This window comes from Echeneis naucrates, chromosome 24, assembly GCF_900963305.1.
Source record: "Echeneis naucrates chromosome 24, fEcheNa1.1, whole genome shotgun sequence".
NCBI lineage: Eukaryota > Metazoa > Chordata > Actinopteri > Carangiformes > Echeneidae > Echeneis > Echeneis naucrates.
The window spans coordinates 476416-498033 of NC_042534.1; the positions used below are offsets into that span (position 1 = coordinate 476416).

Below are 21618 nucleotides of genomic sequence, written 5' to 3' on the forward strand. Positions count from 1 at the left end.
CCCAGTTATTTGCCTGCCGTATGGAAATGATGCTGCTGATCCATCCAACTGTGTGTGGTGTTTTGTTTTTGTGCATTGTGTCGCTGCTCCCTGACAAAAAACCCACTGCTGCACAGGAAGTGGAGTGTTAGAATGAAAGGATGATATGAAACTAAAAACATTCTGCTGGTAAAGTTTGTTGGACAAAGCTAAAAGCTAAATGAAGGTTCAGTTAGATTGTGTGTCTGTGTACAGTGTCAAACTTCCGGCTGACTGAATGTTTTCTGACTGAGTAGGTAAAAACCTGTCAGTATTGACCTGCTTGGAGGCGTGGCTTAATCGTGACATCACATCCACTTCCAGCAGCATGTGGACCTTTAAATGTTTCTGTCGCTGCATCACAGCTGTCACAGTCTAAATGTTTCTGATTTCCCTCTTACCCCGCCCCCACCCTTTATTTCTTCTTTGTTGTTGGTGTAACGCCACCACAAACATCATGTTACCAAAAACAACCCAGCTTCCTTTTAGTGCCTCTCACACAAACGCACATACACTCACACACACACAAACACTATGGAGCAGGACAGGTGGCTGTATCACCTTGACGTCCCGTTTTTACGACACACTCTACATTCATCTCTCCCTCGCTCTCTCTCTCTCTCTGCAGGTATAAGCCCCTTATACCTTCTGTGCTACAAATGCTGCCAGGACCACACACACACACACACACACACACACACACACTCACACAGCAGGTAGTGGCAGCATATCATAGCCTCTGGTCTTCTGGCAAACAGAGCTTGATGATGGAGGGATGACAGGAGAGAGAGGGATGCACAGATGGAGGGAGGACAAACGAAGGATGAAATAGAAGCAGAAGGAGGGAAAGATTTCGGGAAAAGATGGAGAGAGGTGGGGGGTCAGATAAATGATGGAGGGAGAGGTGAAGGGATGACTGGGGAGGGAGCATCGACAGAGGAAGGAAGTGATAGAGGACGTTAGAGAAAGATGAGCGGATGAACTGAAGTGGTTCGTGTTTAATTTACTGACTCCATCCAATCAGAGGAGAAGCTAAGCGAACGGGCTAGGCCTGTGGATCATGACTCAGCACGTTCAGGTGTATACCTGTGTGATGTCACCACATCCTGTATCTCTGGGCGTGTTTGAAGAACCTTTATTATCATTCTTTTTTCTTTGCCTCCCTCTCTTGTTCCTCCTCTTCCACCTTCACTTCCCTCGTCATTGTGTGTTTTTGTGTACCTGCATGTTCTTCCTCCTCCTTCTGAAACCACAGAAGGAGAACGATGGCGAGGCCCAGTGCTGTGGAGACATGGAAACTTCCAGGAGTTAGCTGTTTTCTGTCTGCCAGACTTTCTCCGTCTATCCCCTTCGTTCTCTCTCCCCTGTGTGTATGTGTGTGTGTATGTGTGACTGGAATGTGGAGGCTCGTAAGTCACCTCTGATTTTCCACTCCCGCTGGGACACATCCCATTATCAGTTTTATATGAAACTAGGAAATTCCTCTGTGGTCTGTGTGTGTGTGTGTGTGTGTGTGTGTGTGTGTGTGTGTGTGTGCGTGCGTGTGTCAGGGGGTAATCTTGCATGCGTTGCATATGAAAGTGTGTGTGTTTGTATCAGGTGGGAGTTGATGTCGGTGTGTGTGTGTGTGTGGTGTCTGGCTCCATAATGAGCAGCTTAACAGTGGAATAAAAACAGGGCCTTTTCCTTCCCCTCTTTCTTCTCTGCAGAACCATAAAAATCAAACCAGAGACTGTTTGACTGTTGACTGACAGGTCTGTAGACTGGCTGCTGACTGACTGACTCGTTGGACATCGTTTGTTGCCTGTTGTGTGTTTGTGCGTTTGAGGGCCTGTACGATGAAACTGGGTCACAGGTGGAAACTTCAGGCTGATGCAGAGGCAGAAATACAAACAGCTGATGGCTGTGAGAGACACAGGAGGAGGAGAAGAGAACAGGGAAGAAGATGAGAATAGAAACCAAAGCGTTCCTGCCCGGAGGTCTTTTTACTTCCCAGTCTACAATGAATGGAAAATCAACAGGGGAATATTCCACACTTCTTTGTTTCTGCTTTGTCCATCTTGATTTTTCCATCTTGGAAAATGGAAAAAAGGTAGAAACTTTAAACAGGATCTTCAAAGGTTGTTTGTTGTATTAGTGAGCAGGCCGAGCAGTCGATTCAGAATGATCCGATTAAAGACAATGAGATGTACTGATATTTTTGCATATACTGTCTCATTTATCTGTTTCTGTAGTCCTGTTGAAAAACTTTCTCTGCTGTTGGGATTATAAAACCATAAAATTATCATAATGGAACTGAAAACCTGAGTTTGCTCATTCTCCTGCTTCCTTCATCACTTTGTTCAAAGGCTTCTCTCCCACCTGTGTCTGTTTACCTGACAGCAGGATTATGTAACATGTTCAGAACCAATTTGCACTAAACTTGGTGGGTTCAGAGGTCTGGGACCGAGAAGAACCCCCTGCGGTCTGATTCGGCTCTGACCAAAGGCCCATATTTTATATTAACCTCTGTATTTTATATTAAAGCTCCATTTTAAGAATTTGTCCTTTCTGTTATTGATCTATTATTTAATTCTACCTTTAGACTGTCTGGAACTTTACAGTCTGAATCAGAAATACTTGGAGGGTAATTCTGCATTTAAAGGCTACATCTGGGAATTTAAAATCGCTCTGACTCTTTTTCATCATTTTTGGATCTGATACAGTTGGTGGAGGTTACAGTACCTCTGTCGTGTCTGTATGACTCAATTCTCTGAAAAGGCTTGCAGCAGATATTTCTTACTGACTCTCAGTAATCTTTCTGGAGTGTATGAAAGTTGGAGTTAGACTCCATCCCCCACTTTGTTATAGGAAGAAGAAGCCCCGCTGCTACATACACAATGTAAGCAGTTTCTCTGTGTGGAGCAGTAATAATTCATTACCCTTTTCCTTTTTAGCTTGTGATGTCGCCTCCTTACATCAGCTTCATTACACCATGAATGTTTACATCCACACTAATGATCTGAACCGGATTAGAGCTGACACTGACCTCCATATGTCACCCAAACAACGTACTTTACTCTGTCTTTCATAGACTAGAATATCCATTAAACTAAATAAACATATTCAGTTAGTGTGTCAGAGGTCAGCAGGGGAAGCAGGAGAAGAACATCAGGTCAGTCTGTAAAGTGGAGCAGTAGTTTGACGATCAATCATCACAACTGATCACGTTGATGCTGGAATCAGTGCTAAAGGGATTATGGGTAAAAACAAGCAGAGGAGCTACGTCGTAGATTTTCCTCTTTGGAAAAGCTCAGTAGAAACGATGGAAACACACACACACACACACACACAGTAAGGTGCGTGTATTGACAGACTTGAAACAGAAAAACGGTGTCATAGTTTTTCCTTCATCCTGGCAGTCCAGAGCAAAAGGACGACTTGGAAAAATCTGATTTGCAAACAACCTTCCTGTGTGTGTGTGTGTGTGTGTGTGTGTGTGTGTGTGTGTGTGTGTGTGTGTGTGTGTGTGCGTGCGTGCGTGCGTGTGTGCGCGAGTGCACCACATATCCACTTTTCTGTCACTGTGTTTTGATGTTTTCCATGGATTATGTTGTTGGTGTGTGTGTTTCTGTTCCGGGACGATGAATCAGATGAATTGAAGGAACTTTCCTGCTCTCTCTCTCTCTCTCTCTCTCCCCCCGCCGTCTTTCCTTTCACCTGTTGCTTCTCTCTCTCTCCATCTCCCCCTTCACACCTCCGCTGACCACTTCCTTCTCCACATCCTGTTTATTTCCTGATGCAGTCGAACTGAACTTCCTCAGAAATGCAAACACACACACACACACAAACCCCTGACAAAATCCACAATCATGTACAAATACCAGAACTTAGACACACACACACACAGATAAATTCAGGGGGCTGACACACAAACACAATTGTTAGAGCTGAAGATCTTACAGGTTACAACTTCTGATTTTAATGATTCATGGCCTGAAATCTGTAATAATCATATTTAAGGCCCAATTTAACATCCACTGTTAGACCCTATGGACCTTCACTATTTGACTTGTATTTATTACTCATGTTTATTGTTCAACTATATATTAGATCAACACCAATGAGAAAATTCAGCTTCCATCACTTAAGTTTGCTTTGTTTGTGCATCTGTGATTAAACTCGTGTTGATCTTTTGTGTTTCCTCACAGGACAGCCTCATGAAAACACCTTCTATCAGGAGTCCCACTAAAATCAAACTGAGCACGTGCAGACCATCAGGTAGGCTTCCCCTGTTTGACACCGTAACATGAGTGGTGTAATGTTGTTGTGTGTGTGTGATCAAATTCGAGAGCAGGATTGTTCCTCAGCGGCTCGTTGTCCCTCCAAATGCTCTTCAGGGTTTAGAGCATCAGTCTGATTTACAGAATAAACTATTAGAGGTTACACTGTAAGCAGGTGGACACAGTTCAAAGGTCAAAGGTCACATTCAGCTTTTCAAGTGTAGATCAGTGTGTCACACTCCCGCAGAGTCACTATGATGCCTGATATTTGTTGACAGCTGTTGCTGAACTGGCTTGACTGGAGCTGCTGTAGGCGGTGGTCCATGTCCGTGTCTTGTAGTGGACACTGTTGTGGTGTTTGTCTTTATTGTGTTTCCTGTTTGTTTGGGACTTATTGGGAATTTATTTCACACCCTGAAACAACTGATCCCAGTTAACATCCTGGTGCTGAGTTCACTGCTGCCTGGGAAATTTATGGACCGTTAACAGTTGATTTGATTCAGCTTCTTTGCTGTTTTTTTGTTGTCACCAGTTGTGTTATTATTCCTCCCAGTTTCAGTCCGATCCTACTGGTTTCTCTGGTCTTCTTTGGTTTTTCTGCTGGTTGCCATGGCAGAGTCCCTGACGCACTAAAAAGAATTAGAATCTGAGTGGCTGCAGGGGACGAATGAATTTCAATGTGACCACAAGCTGAAATGGAAGTAGAAGTCATCTGAAACAGCTAAAACACACACTCACACACTCACACGCTGCTTGGTGCCAAGGTTACGAAATAATTTTGCCTTTCAACACAAATCTTGTTTGCGTCTTTCCCTCCATTCAAGCTGAGACATGACTCTGGAGAGATAAAAATAGAGGCTTGCTGACCCCCCCCTCATTGTTGCAGCTGTCTTGTTCCGACTCGGCTGATGGGCGTCCGGTGGTTGAGGCTTCGAGGATTTTTACTCTCACTCCCCTCCAGTGGGAAATGTGGCTTTGATCAAAACAATGCAGGCTGAATACACATAAACATGAGATTGGATGAAACAATAGATGGAGCGATCCTGAGATTCAGCCCTGACATGAAGTGTGACAGTGTGTTTGGGGCAAGTTTGTGCAGGATAAACACAAACTGTGTGAGCGGACTCAAATTCCAGTTCAGGTATAATTCAGGGGTAAATTCAGCCATCAGCGGTTTATTGACGATAAGGGTGAGTACTCTTGACACGCTGACGTCGCCGACATCATGAATCTGGTTCGCTTTTGTGGCCCCCACCATGGCAGCGACGCAAATGGAAATACATGTTTGCATGTGGACAGGACGAGGAAACGCACGCAAAGCTAACAGGTGGCAAACAGCTGGGACAGTGACTTAAAACTGGCTGGGAGTCGAAAATATGAACTCATAAAAGGCAGCAGATTAAAAATAAGCGTCTGCTGTCAATTAAGTTCGGAGCAACTTGACAGCAACTGTATAAACCTAAACCTCCTCAGCTGTACATTCTCTGTGGGGAACAGGCCCAAACCCTGAGCTTCCTAGAGGTCCATATGGTCCAAAGGTGGACCTCCATGTGGTCTTCAATTATACAGCAGGCCCAGGTTCCTCAATAACACTAACCCTAAAAAGCAGCCATCAGGACTTCAGTGTTAACCCTCTGTGACATCGCTGGCCAGTTTGGGAGCCTTCAGTTTGTTTGCTTGGTTTTTTCTTTTTTTTAACTAGTAGAAACCAGATTTGGAGGAGAAGGCGGACTGACCTGCTCTGGACTCCTGATTGGTTGTTCCAGTCTGTCATCACACAGTAGCCCCGCCCCCTAACCCCTCCCCTTTCCCTAAATGAGCATCATATTGTATTTCAGACTGAGACCAGAAGCTCATCAGGAAAACGTTTACTGAGGAGGAGGAGAGACATTTTCCCATAGATTTCAATATCAGGGAGGAGGAGGTCAACACAGTCTGAGACACTTTGCTCATTTACTCCTTTTGCACCTTAAACAGCTGGTAAATGTTTTTGCTGAGTTTACAGCAGCTAAAAAGGGAATGAGGACATGACCCCCCCCCCCCACAAACACACACACACACACAGCCCAGCTATTGGTCAATCAGACCTGATGTAACTGACCAACTTCTGTTTTCTGATGAAGACTGAAGATGGTCCTGGACTTCAGGAGTTCTTCAGGTCAGAACCTTCATTTTAAGATACTCTGACTTGGTGACTTTGTTGAAAACTTCTATTTGAATGATTCTTGAATGAAACAATCTGTTGCTGTTTAAAGATCATAAATTCATATAGAAAATGAAACTTAAGCTTCGTCTTGTGATCCAGCCCAGGGTTTTGATTGGAGTCCAGTTATTGATCATCGGTTCAAATGCAGAGTGAGTGAATAAATGAATGAACGTGTGGCTGAGCCTGAACTCCGAGGATCTGTATGGTTTTAGCATCAGCATGAAATAATCCTGATTTTATACCACTAATAGATCTTTGACTTGCGGTTTGCAACCCAGCAGAAAATGAAGTTTGTACATTTAACTTTTTCCATCAGCAGACAAATCTGAGACTACAGGATGAGAGAGTGTTGGTATTTTTATTTTATTTTTTTCACTTTGTGAGGACGGAGAAAAGTATGAAAGCTCAAGCACATTTTGAATTTTTTTGGCTTCTTTTAAGGACTCAACAGGTGAAGATGTGGATTCAGGTTAAAGGTCAATACGGTCTAAAGGTAAATGTCAAAGGGCTGTGTGATGTCACAACAAAACCACGCCCATCCCACCTGGAATTCTCATCCACCCAAGCAAGAGTTGGAGTTTTGAACTGGAATCTGCTGTATTATAACACTCAGCCAACCAGAAGAGTCAAAGTTAAAGGACTGTCTACTGTGTAGACAGTAGAAATATAAAAGTTAGACGCTGCACAGCTGTGAAAGTCTTTTTGTCCTCAGCTGCTCAGTTCGTGTGGCTTTATTTTGAAATCTTAGATCTGAACTTCTTTAATAACGAAGCACCTTTAGTTTCTGTTTTTCTCTTTGTTTCATCTCTTTTCTCCTTCTGCTCTGTTAAATTCAAACATCCATCACTGGCACAACTGACTGTCAATAGTGTGTTGCCAAAGCAATAAAATACATAACAATTTGGAGCAAGTGTGTGAGTGAGAGAGAGTTGATGTATTTCCCATCAGTCCTGGTCATTCTTACCCAACCCTTTCCCAGAATCCTCCACTGACTCACTCAAAACAAATCACATGTCAGCTGTTTTGACTTCAAACTTGTGACGACAAACAGGAAAGCTACTTGTTGTTGTTGGCGTGGACGTTGTGCACCATTTTGTCACAGCTGGTCTCACCTGTTGTAGGACCGGCACAACCAGACAGGCTGGAAAGTTTGTTTGGATGAAAAAACGCAACGTCATAGTTGAATGAGAATGTGTCACAGATGAGATGATGATGATGACGGAGACGCTGACATAGAAAGCAGCTGGAGGCCATTATCATATTACTGTGTGATCTGGGCAGGTCACGTGGTCCTGATAGGTTCTGAGATGACGTGATGAGTCTCAGGTTGAGTCACCAGCTGCTGGCAGTTAGCTCCCCGGCTCTTCCTGTCCGTGGTGTCCAGCTCATCCCTGATCGCTCCCTTTGATTCTGACTCTTCATTTGATTGCAGCACTGGAAATGTTTGGCTGCTTAAAAACACACCATGTGCAGTTAATAACACACACATGACGGACCTCTAATTTCATGACATCTTAATTTGAATACAAACTGTATTATCTCGCTACACTTCTATCGGTCAGCTGGTCTGCAGAGCTTTTATTCCTCCTAATGGTTCTCCAAAGGAATGAGAACCCGAAGAGCCTGAATCTGGTTCTGAAATGGTTCGTCTCTGTTGAAGTGTTAATGAAACTTTAATTTTGTTAACATTAGTATTTAGATCATCCAGGTTGGAGGAACATTATAATATTCAGGTGAACTGTTACTGTAACTGAAATACGTTGTGCTGAATCAAACAGTTCACAGTGTAAACACACAAACACACTGTGAGTCTCTGTGTGTGTGATTCTGAACGGTTACTCACACAGACACACACACCTTGTTGACGTTGACGTTGCTGCCTGTCTAACGACTACAGGTGTCGAACGCAGCCCCCTCATCGCTATGGAGACAATCCTCCATTCAGGCTTCAGCGTCACGCTGTCATCTCAAAACACAAACCATCATGGTGTAATAAAGGCAGGATTTTAAATCTCTTTAAAATCAGAATTTATTATGTTAAGCTCTGACGTCTTCAAGCTGTTTTAATTAACTGTCTGTGGCCACGTTTGCAGTATCTGTTTTAGAGCTCTAATATACTAATATACCCCCTCCAGTGGGCCACCCGAACCCCCCCACACCACCACAGCAGCTCATGAGAAAATATTTGGAGACTTGAATACCCAGAATGCCTAGGGAGGTGACGGTGACAAGGCAAAGTCTTTGTGGTTACATCAGGTGGTTGAGTTTTGGCAGAGAACGAAGGAGTAAAGAGGGAGAGTGTCATCCCTCCATCTGGGGTCAGGAGGTCATTGTAGGACTCCACCTAAACAATGTGTGTGTGTGTGTGTGTGTTTCCCAGCATGTGTTTCCCATCTGGTTCCACCCAGTCCCTCAGCACTGAGTTCATTCTGACCTTGTCTTTCTTCTTCTTCTCTTTTATTTTTCTCTTTATCACGCCCCCACCCCCCTTCTTTCCTTCTCCTTGTCCTTCTCTCATCCTTCTGTCCTCTGTCCTCTGCTTCTTCCATCTGTGTAAATCAACACTTCGTGTTGTCCTCCTGCTTCTTTTGCCTCATGTTTGCCTTCCGCGCCGTGATGTCATTGCCCCGGCGTTTTCCCCCAGCTGGATGCCACATCCATGCCGTCATGCCCCCACCTCCCTCTCACTGCATCCTGCGGTGCTAAAGATAACCATCAAACCGTCATTTCATCTAATAATGGTTGTCAGAGCGACAGCTCTGACATCGTTCCAGTCCTTAACGACACTTCTCCACCAGTGTCTTCAAATCTCAGTTTACAGTCAGAGCGTCGCTCTCCTGATGTCCGTCGACTAATTTGCCTTCATCCTTTGCTCGTTTTAAGATCCTCACAGTTGCTGCCAGAGAATTCCTGAAGTGGAGACAGAATTGGATACGAGTGGAGTTACCTCAGCCTGTTGGCAGAGGCCTTCTCTGGCCTCCAGGAAGAAACTCAGATCTGAAGTAAATTACTGAAGCAGATCATTCAGATTCCAGTTTGTAACAGCTCATCGCCTTAATTTTGTTCTGAGTGGATCTGAAGCTTCACGCTGACTGACAGTAATTGTCCAAAATCATCGACTTCCAGCAGCTCCAACTCCAAAATGTCTGAACCTGGGGAGGATCGTCGGAGTTTGGATCGTCGAACCGTCTGTGATCAGAATGTTTTAGTCACTGGCTGACGGGAATATCAGGATGAGATTTCAGCTGACTCAGACTGGACTTTAACAAACTGGTCACATGTTTGATTGGAAATTTTTATTTGACACCACAGCTTTGGATTAGTGAGGATGAGGGTGTGATGCTGCTTCCCACTGGACGTTAAAGGTCCTTACAGTCTAACGGGAGACCTCAAGGTGGTCCAGGTTCTATATTAATCCAGGTAAAGTATCAATGTCTCAGTCCACAGAGCTCCCAGTCTGGAATCAAAAAACGGAGCCTTCAAACCAGCCGTCAGGACTTCTGGTACTTTGTGATGTCACAACAAAGCAGAGTGTGGGGCATCTACATCTTTACAGTAAAGGCAAATGATCAGGAGGAGGAGATGTTGTGACCCTTTGGGCGTTCCATATCTTTACAACTTCCGAAGTCGGAAGATGAAGCTTACGAGCAGCACTTGAAGGCAGCATCCGTCTCCTCATGTCCTCCCTCAGTGTCTGCTGTCTCCCTGAGCGCTATCATTCCTCCCATTCAGCTTCCTGCCCTATAAATATTTGAGCAGCCCCATTAGGGAGTGAGGTAATCTGAAGATGCCGCCTCACGCACACACCGCCGTTAAAGCGTAGTAACGTCTAATAGTCCTGTCGGAGTGCCAGGCCCCGGAGCTAACAGGCTAATTAAGAGCGAAACAGGTTTAACAAGTTTAGACTGTTCATTAAGGCAGAAACCTGATTAATTAACAGTCGAGGGGGAGAGTTCGTTAACGAGTCGCGTGATTAATTAAAACTACAGACGACAGAAAGTGTAACTTTAAATGGGAAAAAAAGGTGAGGAATGATTACTACGACGGGGAGTGGGGGGGCAGGGGGTGGGAAGGAAGGAAGGAAGAGGAGGAGGGGGGAGGAATGGACGGAAGACAGAGAGGAGAGATGGGAATAAAAAATGATGAGAAATGAAGGTGGACAACGTAAAGAGGAAGATGTGAATAAGAAAAAAGGACGAGACAGAGTGGTCAAAAAGACATCAACATCAACAAAGGGAGATTGTGGAGGGAAAGACAAAAGCCTAATACAACAACCTTTTGATTTCTACTTCACACACACACTGTGTTGAATGTCGGCTCTTTGTTTCTGGTGCAGAGGCCGAGTCATGTGATTTCTCTCTTTGTTGGCCGTCTGAGGTTGGTGGAATTTAACCTCGGTACAAAACCTTCAGTGGAAGTTCAGAAATGCATTGTTTTCCCATTAGAGTCGCCGTTTAGCTTTTTGTTGTTTTTTTTTTGTCATTTTTAAAAATGTCTCCACAGGTTTACAGCGTGCACAGCCTCAGTCATCAGAAGCAGCTGATTCTTCAATAAACGGGGTTTTGGGTTTAATGGGTCTTGTTGTATTTTGTGACCTCTTCAGTTGAGCTGTGAGAGATGTTCCACAAATCAATGTGAGGAGAGAGGAGACGAGGGAGGAGACATAAAGCAGGTGCTGCTGACAGTGTGTGTGTGTGTGTGTGCTACGATGCGCTGAAGGAGGTCTTTTGTATCCTTCTGGTACTTTGATGTCACTGCTGTAGCCACGCCTCCACGCCTCAGCCAATGACAGCTTCTCATTGCCCAACCTCAGTGAACCTGGTGACCTTTGACTTCAGCCCTGCAGGAGCTTTTGGGAAACTTGAATTTGAGGCTCGACCTGATCACTGTTCGGCATGATCAGGAGCAGCCATGTTTGACATTGAGTGGAAATCTTCAGAGCGGATTGGAGGCCGTCAGAGGTCAAAGGTCATCAGTAGGAATCAGATATGGGTGTCACATATGGAAGTCTGTGTGTTTAGTCATTGTTGTCTAAAGAGGCAGCAAACATACTGTGGATGCAGATGGTGCAGAGATGTAATTTGGCTGCTCTGTGTGTTTTTTGAATGGAAAGGATTTATATAAACGACAACATGAATTTTGTTCCCATGTGATACGAGCAGAGAAAGTGATGCAAAAAACCCCCCAAAAAACAAAGGACATTACAAGAGACAGAAATGAAGGGAGATGCAAATCAGCAGCAGGAAATGGAACAGGAACAGCTTTTATATGCAGGTGTACAGTACCAGTGACACACAGACACACACAGTAGAGACACAATCTGTCTCTTGTTGTGTAGCTTGAAATGAAACTGTGGAAGAAAACTGAGTGAATTTATCAGCTTCTGTAGTTTGCTGCCGGAGCCATCTGTGCTACTGAGAGTTCACGTTTAATTCTATAAGATGTTAGTCAGCGTGCTGGACACACACACACACACACTCTCAGACCACACACCTCCTACCTACCTGCTGCTCTGCGGATGTGAGGGGACAGAGATTATCTGTGTGGGTGGGTGGACAGTGAGCTCTGTGTGTTTGTGAGTAACGGGTGTTGGGGACAGTAGTCATTGAACCGTCCACCCCCATTGTGTCAAGAGTAAACCACAGTGCGCACACACACACACACACACACACACACACACACACACTTCCCAGCTCATGAATAAAGAGCCAGAATGGGAGGAGATGCAGCCGCCATCCAAACGCTGCTCTTCATTCTGGCAGCCTCTGAGGAGAATTTTCTTCCAACCAGCCGTCATTTGGTCCTTCTGGAGTTTAATTCTTCCGTCAATATCATGTTCACTCACAGAACTGGGTGAATTCTGAGCTGCACTAACCTCGCTGGTTTCACAAGTCAGTTTCCACTTTCATGTTCTCTGTTTTGAATTAGCACCGAAACTGTCACAAGGAGGAATTTCTCATGTCGTCTGTGTAATCGCTTCCAGCTTCGTTTTCTGTTGTGACGCCAGAGTGACACATCGCTGAAACTGCTGGAGGCTCGTATCAGAGCGAGCAGGTTGTGATTCAGCCGATCCTGGAAAGGCAGTCAATCGCTCAGACGGTCACGCGTAGTTCCCCCAGAAGATGGAGAATCAAGCTGGTGCAGAAACAGAATGAGATCATTTATTTTACAGCGTCCAACTTTTTCCTTCAGTCTTATTTACAGTAATGAGATCAGAGGAAGAAAACAGGCAGAAAATGTCCCAAACACACAACGATCAGGATGATGTCATGATGTCAGACATCTCCGGCTCATTTAAAAAAAGAAATCTTCGAGGGACCTGGACCTGGACCGTCCTGGTTTGCTTTGAACAGTGGGCATGGGGACATTTTTCAGGAATAAACTGGTCCTGCTGGACTTTCCTCTGAAGCTTCCCAAAACGAACACAAGCTCCAATTGTTTCATATTTGTGACGCCTGTGAGCAAAACTTTAGGTAATTATCCTCCATCAGACTTTTTTATCGGCGAAGTTTGGAGGCTCAGACGAAGCTTTCTGATGCAACGCTGTGAAAAAAAATGGCCTTGAGGACGAAGGGAGACAAAATGATTATCACACAAAATAAAACCTCCTGAAGGAGTTTAACAAGGAGGGGGGAGCAGGGGAGGAGAGACCCAGATCAGACCCTAAAAGGCCTGAACCCAAAACCGAAGTCCAGACCAGAGCTGACACTAAAGCAGAAACCCGAAGACTAAACAGACAACTTGAACCACAACTGAGACCCAAACATGAGCATGAAACCTGAACCTAAAACCAAAAACTGAGATCCCCAGACCAGAACTGAACCAAAAACACCCAGAGACACATCTGGATCAACAGATCCTGTTTGTCCAGGCCCAGGGCGAAGGGACAACCCTGGATGTTTCCTCCAGGAATTTCATGGCTACGTGTTTTCACACAAACGTCAGCGTCAGCTCTGCCTGAAGCCTCCAACGGTCCTGGATCCTGCCGGATCACAGGAGAACCTTTAAGACCTCAGACCGTCGTAAAACCAGAACCAGAGTCCACTAAACAGAGCCGTCTGCTCCTTCCCCTGTCCATCGTGTTTCCTGCTCTATTTTGCAAACTGTTGTGGAAAATGTAATGAAAACACACACACACACACACACACACACACACTCACACTCACACGGGGCTAACTCAGTAATAGTTTCAAGCCTGGCTCAACAGCCCTGTGGAAAATATGACTGCCTTCTCTTTTCCACTGGCAATTTACACCAACAGGACGCCTGTTTTTCCCTCCTCACCCCCCCACATCCTCCCCCTCCTCCCCCCCTCCCCCCATCTTCTTCTGTCTCTTTTTGCTTTCTCAGTTAAATGGAAACATGTTGGTCAAACAGCCACAGCTGTGGAGGGAGAGAGACTGTAGGTTCACTGTATGTGACTGTGTGTGTGAACATGGAATTCTCAAACAGCCTGAAATGATGCTGTGTTACAACATAATGTTTCCCATGTTAACCACAAAGTGTGTGTGTGTGTGTGTGTGTGTGTGTGTGTGAAGGTCACTTAGGCAGCCTCTCTGGAGCGTTCCATCATGTCACATGATGAGTTTGTTGATGTTCACTCTGTTGGGAAGCCAAAGGTGAAGAGTCTCAAACTTCCATCTTATCTGCTGATGTTGGCTGTAATAGAAGTCTGATGGTATTGAAGTCTATGGAAAAATGTCCCTCCTTCTCCCTGATTTATCAGATGAGTTTATGGTCTCAGTGTCCAGTTTCAAGTCTCACGTTGAGCTGGTGGGAAGACAAAAGTATATAAACTGAAGGGATGTCGTCGTTGTCGTCGGAGCGTTGGTTGTGCTCATCAGGAGAATCGTTCTGATCATCATGTTGGTTCTCGATGCAACACTGAAGGTACTTTTCCAGGACTAATATGGAAACAACCATCCTGTGTGTGTGTGTGTCTCATAAAGCTTTAACCACACACATGCACACACACGTGTACTGTATGTGCACGTCACTTGTGTACATTGGATGGTGCTGAGACAGAGCAGAGGGTGACTTCACCTCACAGGACTGAACACACACACTCAGATAATTACACATGCACACATACAGATTCATACAGGAATCAAACACACACACACCAGTCCTTCCTCGGTGGTTTTGCTGGGCCGGCTGACACAATGACACAAACCAACCATTTCCATCTGAAGATGCTTCAGCTTCTTCTCTCAGTGTTGGATTTTAAATGCACCATTTTTCCTCCTTTATCAGACTTTCTGTTGTTTTTCTGGATACATTTTATTGACCAATTAAAAGCCCGTGTCTCCACCCTCCATTGTAACCTTTTTTTTAAGCCATAGTTGTTGGTTTAGTTGAGTTTAGATGATGTGGTGGTTTCAGCCCGTCAGCATTTTCTTCTTTTTTGAAACGGAACAAATGTCCTGTGCTAAAAACACATCCAGCCTCCCACAGATTGTGTATGGAAGCCTGCAGGGGGACAGAATTCACAGGAAGGGAAACCAACCAGTGAGACAAGCAGCTGTGGGAATGTCAAACATGACGCTGTAATGTTCAACCCATCAGTTTTAATTTCCTCTTTTAATTTTTGCAAACTGTGACAAGTGTGCTATTTTGTCATGAGTCACTGTAAAGGTCCACGTTTTATTTTAAATGTCTGTTCTCTGTTTTGAAGGTCCATATTTAAATTTTAAAGGTCTCCAATAGAAAGTTGAAAACTGCCTCAGATCTTTCCTCTTTGCCACTCAAATTAGATTCAGGAATTTAAATCACAGTTTTGTCACTTTTATAATCAGTTCAGATTTAGTTTTTGAAAACGAAATTATTACGAAAATTATTTCATGTTCTTGGCAGCCAATAAAAATAAAACTGATGTGCAGAACAACAGGTTTATACTGTTGTACATTTTTTATTTATTGATAATCCAGTTCTGGAACTCAGCTTTAAAATTCCATATTTCATATTAAAGTTCCATTTATAGATAGATAGATAGATAGATACTTTATTTATCCCAGACTGGGAAATTGCAATGTAACAGCAGCATTACATATAGGGAATAAAATATATAAAAATATATACAGTAGAGTAAAGTGCACATTGACTGTAAGTAATGACCAGAGTTATTTAGCTGTTATTATACAGTGTGATGGCATGTGGCAGGAAAGATTTCCTGTATACGGAGCTGTAGCAGCCTGTGGGAGAAGCTGCTCCGCTGTCGGTCCACTGTGTAGTGGAGAGGGTGCTGCTCATTGTCCATAATGGATAACAGTTTCTCCACCACAGTCTCAAAGGAGTCCAGTCTCAGACCAAGTACAGAGCTAGCCTGCTTGACGATCTTGTCAAGTTATTTATATCTAATTCCCCGTATTTTAACTTTTATTTCGAAGGGTTGATGTATTTGTATTTTGAAGAAGAAAAAAAAAATGCTCTCAGTGTAGTTTTACATCTCCGCCCTAAAACTCAGCCAATCAGGACGGAGTTTTAGGGCGGTGACTGCTTTGTTGTGACATCACAAAGTCCCTGAAGTCCTGACGGCAGGTTTTAAGACTGAGAGGGTTTCTCTGAGGACTGAGACCTTTGAGACTTTCACTGGATCAATGTAGAACCTGGACTTGCTTTAGAATCAGGCACCCCATGGAGGTCTACCTTCAGACCACATGGACCTTTAAGTTTTGACTTCATCTGCTCGTCTCACTGATCTGTGAAAGTCCTTCTTCATTTTGAGATGTTTCTAATCTGCTGAACTAAAATAGTAAAAGTGTTTGTGTGGATGTGAAGCGCAGCGTTCACTTTGGAGTATTTCCGTTGTGTAACTGAGGCTTTTATAACAGCGGCAGCAGCAGTGTAACCTTGGCACACTGAGAGCTTCCTCCTCCCACACACACACACACGGCTTATTCTGTCTCAGCAAACCCTGTGCTGCCACCTCCTACACACACACAGTTTATTCTGACAGAAATATCCAGCAGCTTAATTGACTTCCTACCTGCTGTAAATCACTGTCTACAAGCTGTCTGCTCGTGTGTGTGTGTTGGTGCATTACGGTTCAGATGAAGTTCATTTGATTCATCTCTCTCACACTCTTAGATGTCATTTCAGTGGTTCAGTGGTTTCTGGAGAGCCTCTCCTGTCGGTCTGCTTCTCAGATCCAGATCAGCAGCGAAGCTCCGGCTCCGTGGATGATTGGCAGCTCCAAATTAAAACAAAACCACGGCTGCTTCGGCCCGAACAGTCGGCCGTTTAAATCCTGGGATGACAGGAGGATGAAGCTTTTATATACGGAGCCTAGAGATGAAATAATGATTTTTAGGTGATGATATTTTTACTTCACCGATCGATCCACTTTCTATTTCTGCATCTTTGTTCCCGGCTTCTCTCTGATTCTATGTGCTGTGCGTCCAGGAGGAGCTGTGTGTCTTTGGGTCCTTTCATTTGTTTTTGATTCAGGTCGTTTACCGAGCTGCTGCTGAGAGTGCCGTTCTGTACGTAAACATCATCACATAGCATCAAATGGGGTTTGTTTTAAAGGCCTGGGTTTTTACACTCATTACTAAATTTGGGCTCCTGAAGGTGGTCCATAAATGATCAGTGTGTGTTTGGCCCTCTAACTTATCCAGACTGAAAAACACCATCTCTCTGCTCCAGGTGCTAAATCTAAATTTCTGCCTCCCAAGGACTCTCAGCGATCTTTTTTCTAATTTCAATTTATGACTTCAGAAAGAGTTTGACATTTCAAACCCACACTGGCTCTTTGTCAGGTTCGGCTGTATTAAAAACGGGAAAGGAGCCTTCAACTCCGCTGTAGGTCCTGAGTCAGAAATGAAAGATTAATCATCTTTTTTTAGCAGACTAACATGTTTGTGTTAAAAACAATGCCTTTTAGGGGCTTTTCATTCATCTAGAAGCATAGAAATCAGAGTTATCACTCATCTTTGGTCGTATTCTTCAGGATGGTCCTGTTTTTCTTCTAATTTTTCTTTCTTTCTAATATTTTCATACTTCCTGTTGAACGTCCCTCTAACAGCTAATTGCCAGATTTGAATGTCAGTCCATCAGAGATCCGACTGGTTAAGAAAAAGAAATCAATTGTAAAAAAAAAAGCAGAGGCTGATTTCTGCATCCACAGGAGCAGAAAATAGAGCAGAACTCAATACAGCTCCAGTAAGAGGGAAGAGCGGGTTGCAAGAAAGCAACCAGATCAGCAACCTTCTCTGAAGCCCATCACAAAGTCAGAGAGAAGGTTAAAGGTCTAAAGGTGAATATCACCTCTGAATATGAAATATTTTGCTTTAGTAACTGAGAAGTGACCACAGACTTGTTAATCTCAGAGAAACTTTGGCCACGTGTTGATCTTCTGCAGGATCTTCTTCGGGTTTCTAAAGTTCCTCTCGGGTCCTGCTAGGAGTTTCCTGGTCAAACCAAAACCTGCTGCTGCTGCCGGTCTTAACCTCAGCAGCTGGAGCTCGGCTGGTGCCTTGCTCAAGGGCACAATCACTGTGTGCTGCAGTGTTTCTAATTTCCTCACATGGCGTCTTAATTTTCAACACAAAGTTGTGTCAGAGTTCTACCTGATGTAAGAAAGTCCATGTTGCAGCTGAACTGCTGAGCAAGTGCATTTTTATTCATAAAACTTCTGGCTGGAGGAGAAATTGGCCCCCAATTTTATTTGTCCTGGTGCAGAAAAGGTCTGAGAATGTTTTAAATTTAACTTTGCAGCAGTGAACTGCACCCAGAGTTTTTTCTCTGTTGAAATCTTTCATGTAGTTTTATTTTATTTGGGTTTACTAAAGCTAAATCAAGCACAGAAATGTTCAGATTTTTTATTTTGGTTTCTGCGTGGTGTTAAAATGACTGACGGACTGACGTTGACAGACAGACGAGTGGACGAGCTGCTGAGCGGGAAAATGACGGGACATGTGGACACGTGAGAACTGGATCCCGTTCAGCCGTCTCCTCTTTTACTTCATTTGACACACAAATACTTGACGCCTCTTCATCGTGTCCTTGCTGCCATGTTACCCCTCTATCTCCTTAATCCTTCCCTGCATCCTTGTTTCCTCTCTTTTGGTGTGTATCCTTATTCCCTAAAACAACAAAGGAGGCCAAACGAGGAGAAAATGGAGGAAAAGAAAACGAGTCTGAACCTGCAGATTAATACACCAACAAACTCACCTGGCCCGATCCCTCACACACACACACACACACACACACACACTCCAGCTTCTTGTTCCAATGCCCCCCCCACCCCGACCCCCAGGTGAAATAAAGGTAGTGTTTTAATGGAGTTGTGTGTGTGTGTGGTTTTGATCCAAACACTGAAGCCAAAAGACAAACATACATTGCCAGCTGCCCCCCCGTGTAAAGTAGTTAATCACTGAATGGAAACCATTACGAACATGTTTGAATAATTCACGCTGTGCCTGACCACCTAAAGTACCAGAACACTTCACCACCACTCAGAAATGTGAGCCCACCTTTTGTGTGTCTGTGTGTGTTATAACCTGATATCATCATCACCTTCCTATCTGTGCTGTCAGATCACCAGTTTGTCTCCTTGTTTCCTAATCCCTCTGCCGTGTCCTCCTTCCCTTCCTTTGTTCGCTCCTGTTTGTTCTGCTTTCCTTCGACATTACTCTGATGGCTCTTTTCCTGTATCCTTCCTTCCTTCCTTTTTCTGAATTCCTATCCTTCCCCCTGCATCCTCCTTCCTTATGCTGTGTCCTTCTTCCCTCACCTATATCCTATAGGCCTTGTATGTTGTACACACTTGTTTCCTTTCCTATGCCCTGGGTCCTAGAAAGTGTCCCAGATGAAACATTAATCCGACACTGTTCAGTCTGTTTGTGTGTTTGTGCTTATGCTGCATGTGCACGCACGCACGCACGCACACACACACACACAAAGATGGTTTCTCCTGTTTTTTTATGTCACAGGAATTCCAGCCATTCCCATCGGCATGCAGCTCCCTGGCAGGCCAATTTAAGAATAACTAGCCAGCTCTGCCTCAGTCTGGCTCTTTCATTGAGGCTTATCTACTGTCTGAACGAGACACTGTAGGACAGAGGGATTATCTGTGTGTGTGCAGTGTGTGTTCACAATCCTGACCTGAAACATGGAAACACACGTTATACACACATTATACAAGGAAGGAAAAGGTTACACAAAGTTACCGAGCGAGAGACACAGACAGAGAGAGAGAGAGTGATGTTTCCCTCTCTCCTGTTGCTGAACCCTGAAGGCTCCTCCTTAAGGGTTCCTTAAAATGTTCCTTAGTTATTTAAGGGTTTCCTCGAAGTCGGCCCTCCACAGAGTGAGTGAGGACAGACTGAAGGCGTCTCTAACGGACACAGTGACGATGAAGTCCCCCTCAAAAGTATCTGAGGATGAGATGGTGATCACGGTCCATCAACGGTCTCCATGGAAACAGTGGAAAGCCCTCAGCTAAGGAAGAATTAAACCTTAACTTAACCTAAAACGTGACAGTCAGGAGTTCATAACAGGATGACCTGGATCAGGTCTGTGATCAGGTCCTGGATCAGGTCCTGGATCAGGTCCTGGATCAGGTCCTGGATCAGGTCTGTGATCGGGTCTGTGATCGGGTCTGTGATCGGGGCCTGGATCAGGTCTGGGATCAGGTCTGTGATCAGGTCTGTGATCGGGTCTGTGATCAGGGCTGTGATCAGGTCCTGGATCAGGTCTTTGATCAGGTCCTGGATCAGGTCCTGGATCAGGTCCTGGATCAGGTCTGGATCGGTCTGTGATCAGGTCTGTGATCAGGTCTGGGATCAGGTCCTGGATCAGGTCTGGGATCAGGTCTGGGATCAGGTCTTTGATCAGGGCTGTGATCAGGTCCTGGATCAGGTCTTTGATCAGGTCCTGGATCAGGGCTGTGATCAGGTCCTGGATCAGGTCCTGGATCGGTCCTGGATCGGTCTGGGATCAGGTCTGGGATCAGGTCCTGGATCAGGTCTGGGATCAGGTCTGGGATCAGGTCTTTGATCAGGGCTGTGATCAGGTCCTGGATCAGGTCTTTGATCAGGTCCTGGATCAGGGCTGTGATCAGGTCCTGGATCAGGTCTTTGATCAGGTCCTGGATCAGGTCTGTGATAAGGGCTGTGATCAGGTCCTGGATCAGGTCCTGGATCAGGTCCTGGATCAGGTCTGTGATCGGGTCTGTGATCGGGTCTGTGATCGGGGCCTGGATCAGGTCTGGGATCAGGTCTGGGATCAGGTCTGTGATCGGGTCTGTGATCAGGTCCTGGATCAGGTCCTGGATCAGGTCCTGGATCAGGTCTGGATCGGTCTGTGATCAGGTCTGTGATCAGGTCTGTGATCAGGTCTGGGATCAGGTCCTGGATCAGGTCTGGGATCAGGTCTGGGATCAGGTCTTTGATCAGGGCTGTGATCAGGTCCTGGATCAGGTCTTTGATCAGGTCCTGGATCAGGGCTGTGATCAGGTCCTGGATCAGGTCCTGGATCGGTCCTGGATCGGTCTGTGATCAGGTCTGGGATCAGGTCCTGGATCAGGTCTGGGATCAGGTCTGGGATCAGGTCTTTGATCAGGGCTGTGATCAGGTCCTGGATCAGGTCTTTGATCAGGTCCTGGATCAGGGCTGTGATCAGGTCCTGGATCAGGTCTTTGATCAGGTCCTGGATCAGGTCTGTGATCAGGGCTGTGATCAGGTCCTGGATCAGGTCCTGGATCAGGTCCTGGATCAGGTCCTGGATCAGGTCTGATGGAGTTGCTCCGTCTCTTTCAGGTTTTCTAAAATCAGTCCTCAGCTCTGTCCGACCTGCAGTTTGTGTGTCTGCCCGTGCCCTGTGCTGCACCTCCTCCTCCTCACACACAACCGGCACACTCACGTCCCACGCTCGACACACTCACACACACAAACACAACGCCAGCAGCTATGTCTCTCCTACGCACAGGAACTGGGGCAGGTTGTGTTGGTGCGTGTGTGAATAAAGGTTTATGTAAACCATTCACTACACACTCCCACTCGCTGCAGACTCACACCATTCAACACTTTCATTACAAAACCAGGCACTTTGCATGAGGTCAAACTGGAGTTACACGGTGGGATTCAGGATTAGGTGAGACCGATCCAGACCACCACGGCCCGATGGACACTT

The 21618-nt window shown here is 45.1% G+C and overlaps 1 protein-coding gene across 4 annotated transcripts in view; it reads left to right on the forward strand.

Annotated features, from left to right (window-relative positions):
* Positions 1-21618, forward strand: part of hivep2a (HIVEP zinc finger 2a) — a 59085-nt gene that overhangs the window by 22421 nt on the left and 15046 nt on the right. For all 4 annotated transcript variants that reach the window (XM_029496873.1, XM_029496875.1, XM_029496874.1 and 1 more), the window contains one exon: positions 4209-4278. The gene's annotated coding sequence lies outside the window, so the exon portion shown is untranslated. The remainder of the gene's footprint in view (positions 1-4208; positions 4279-21618) is intronic.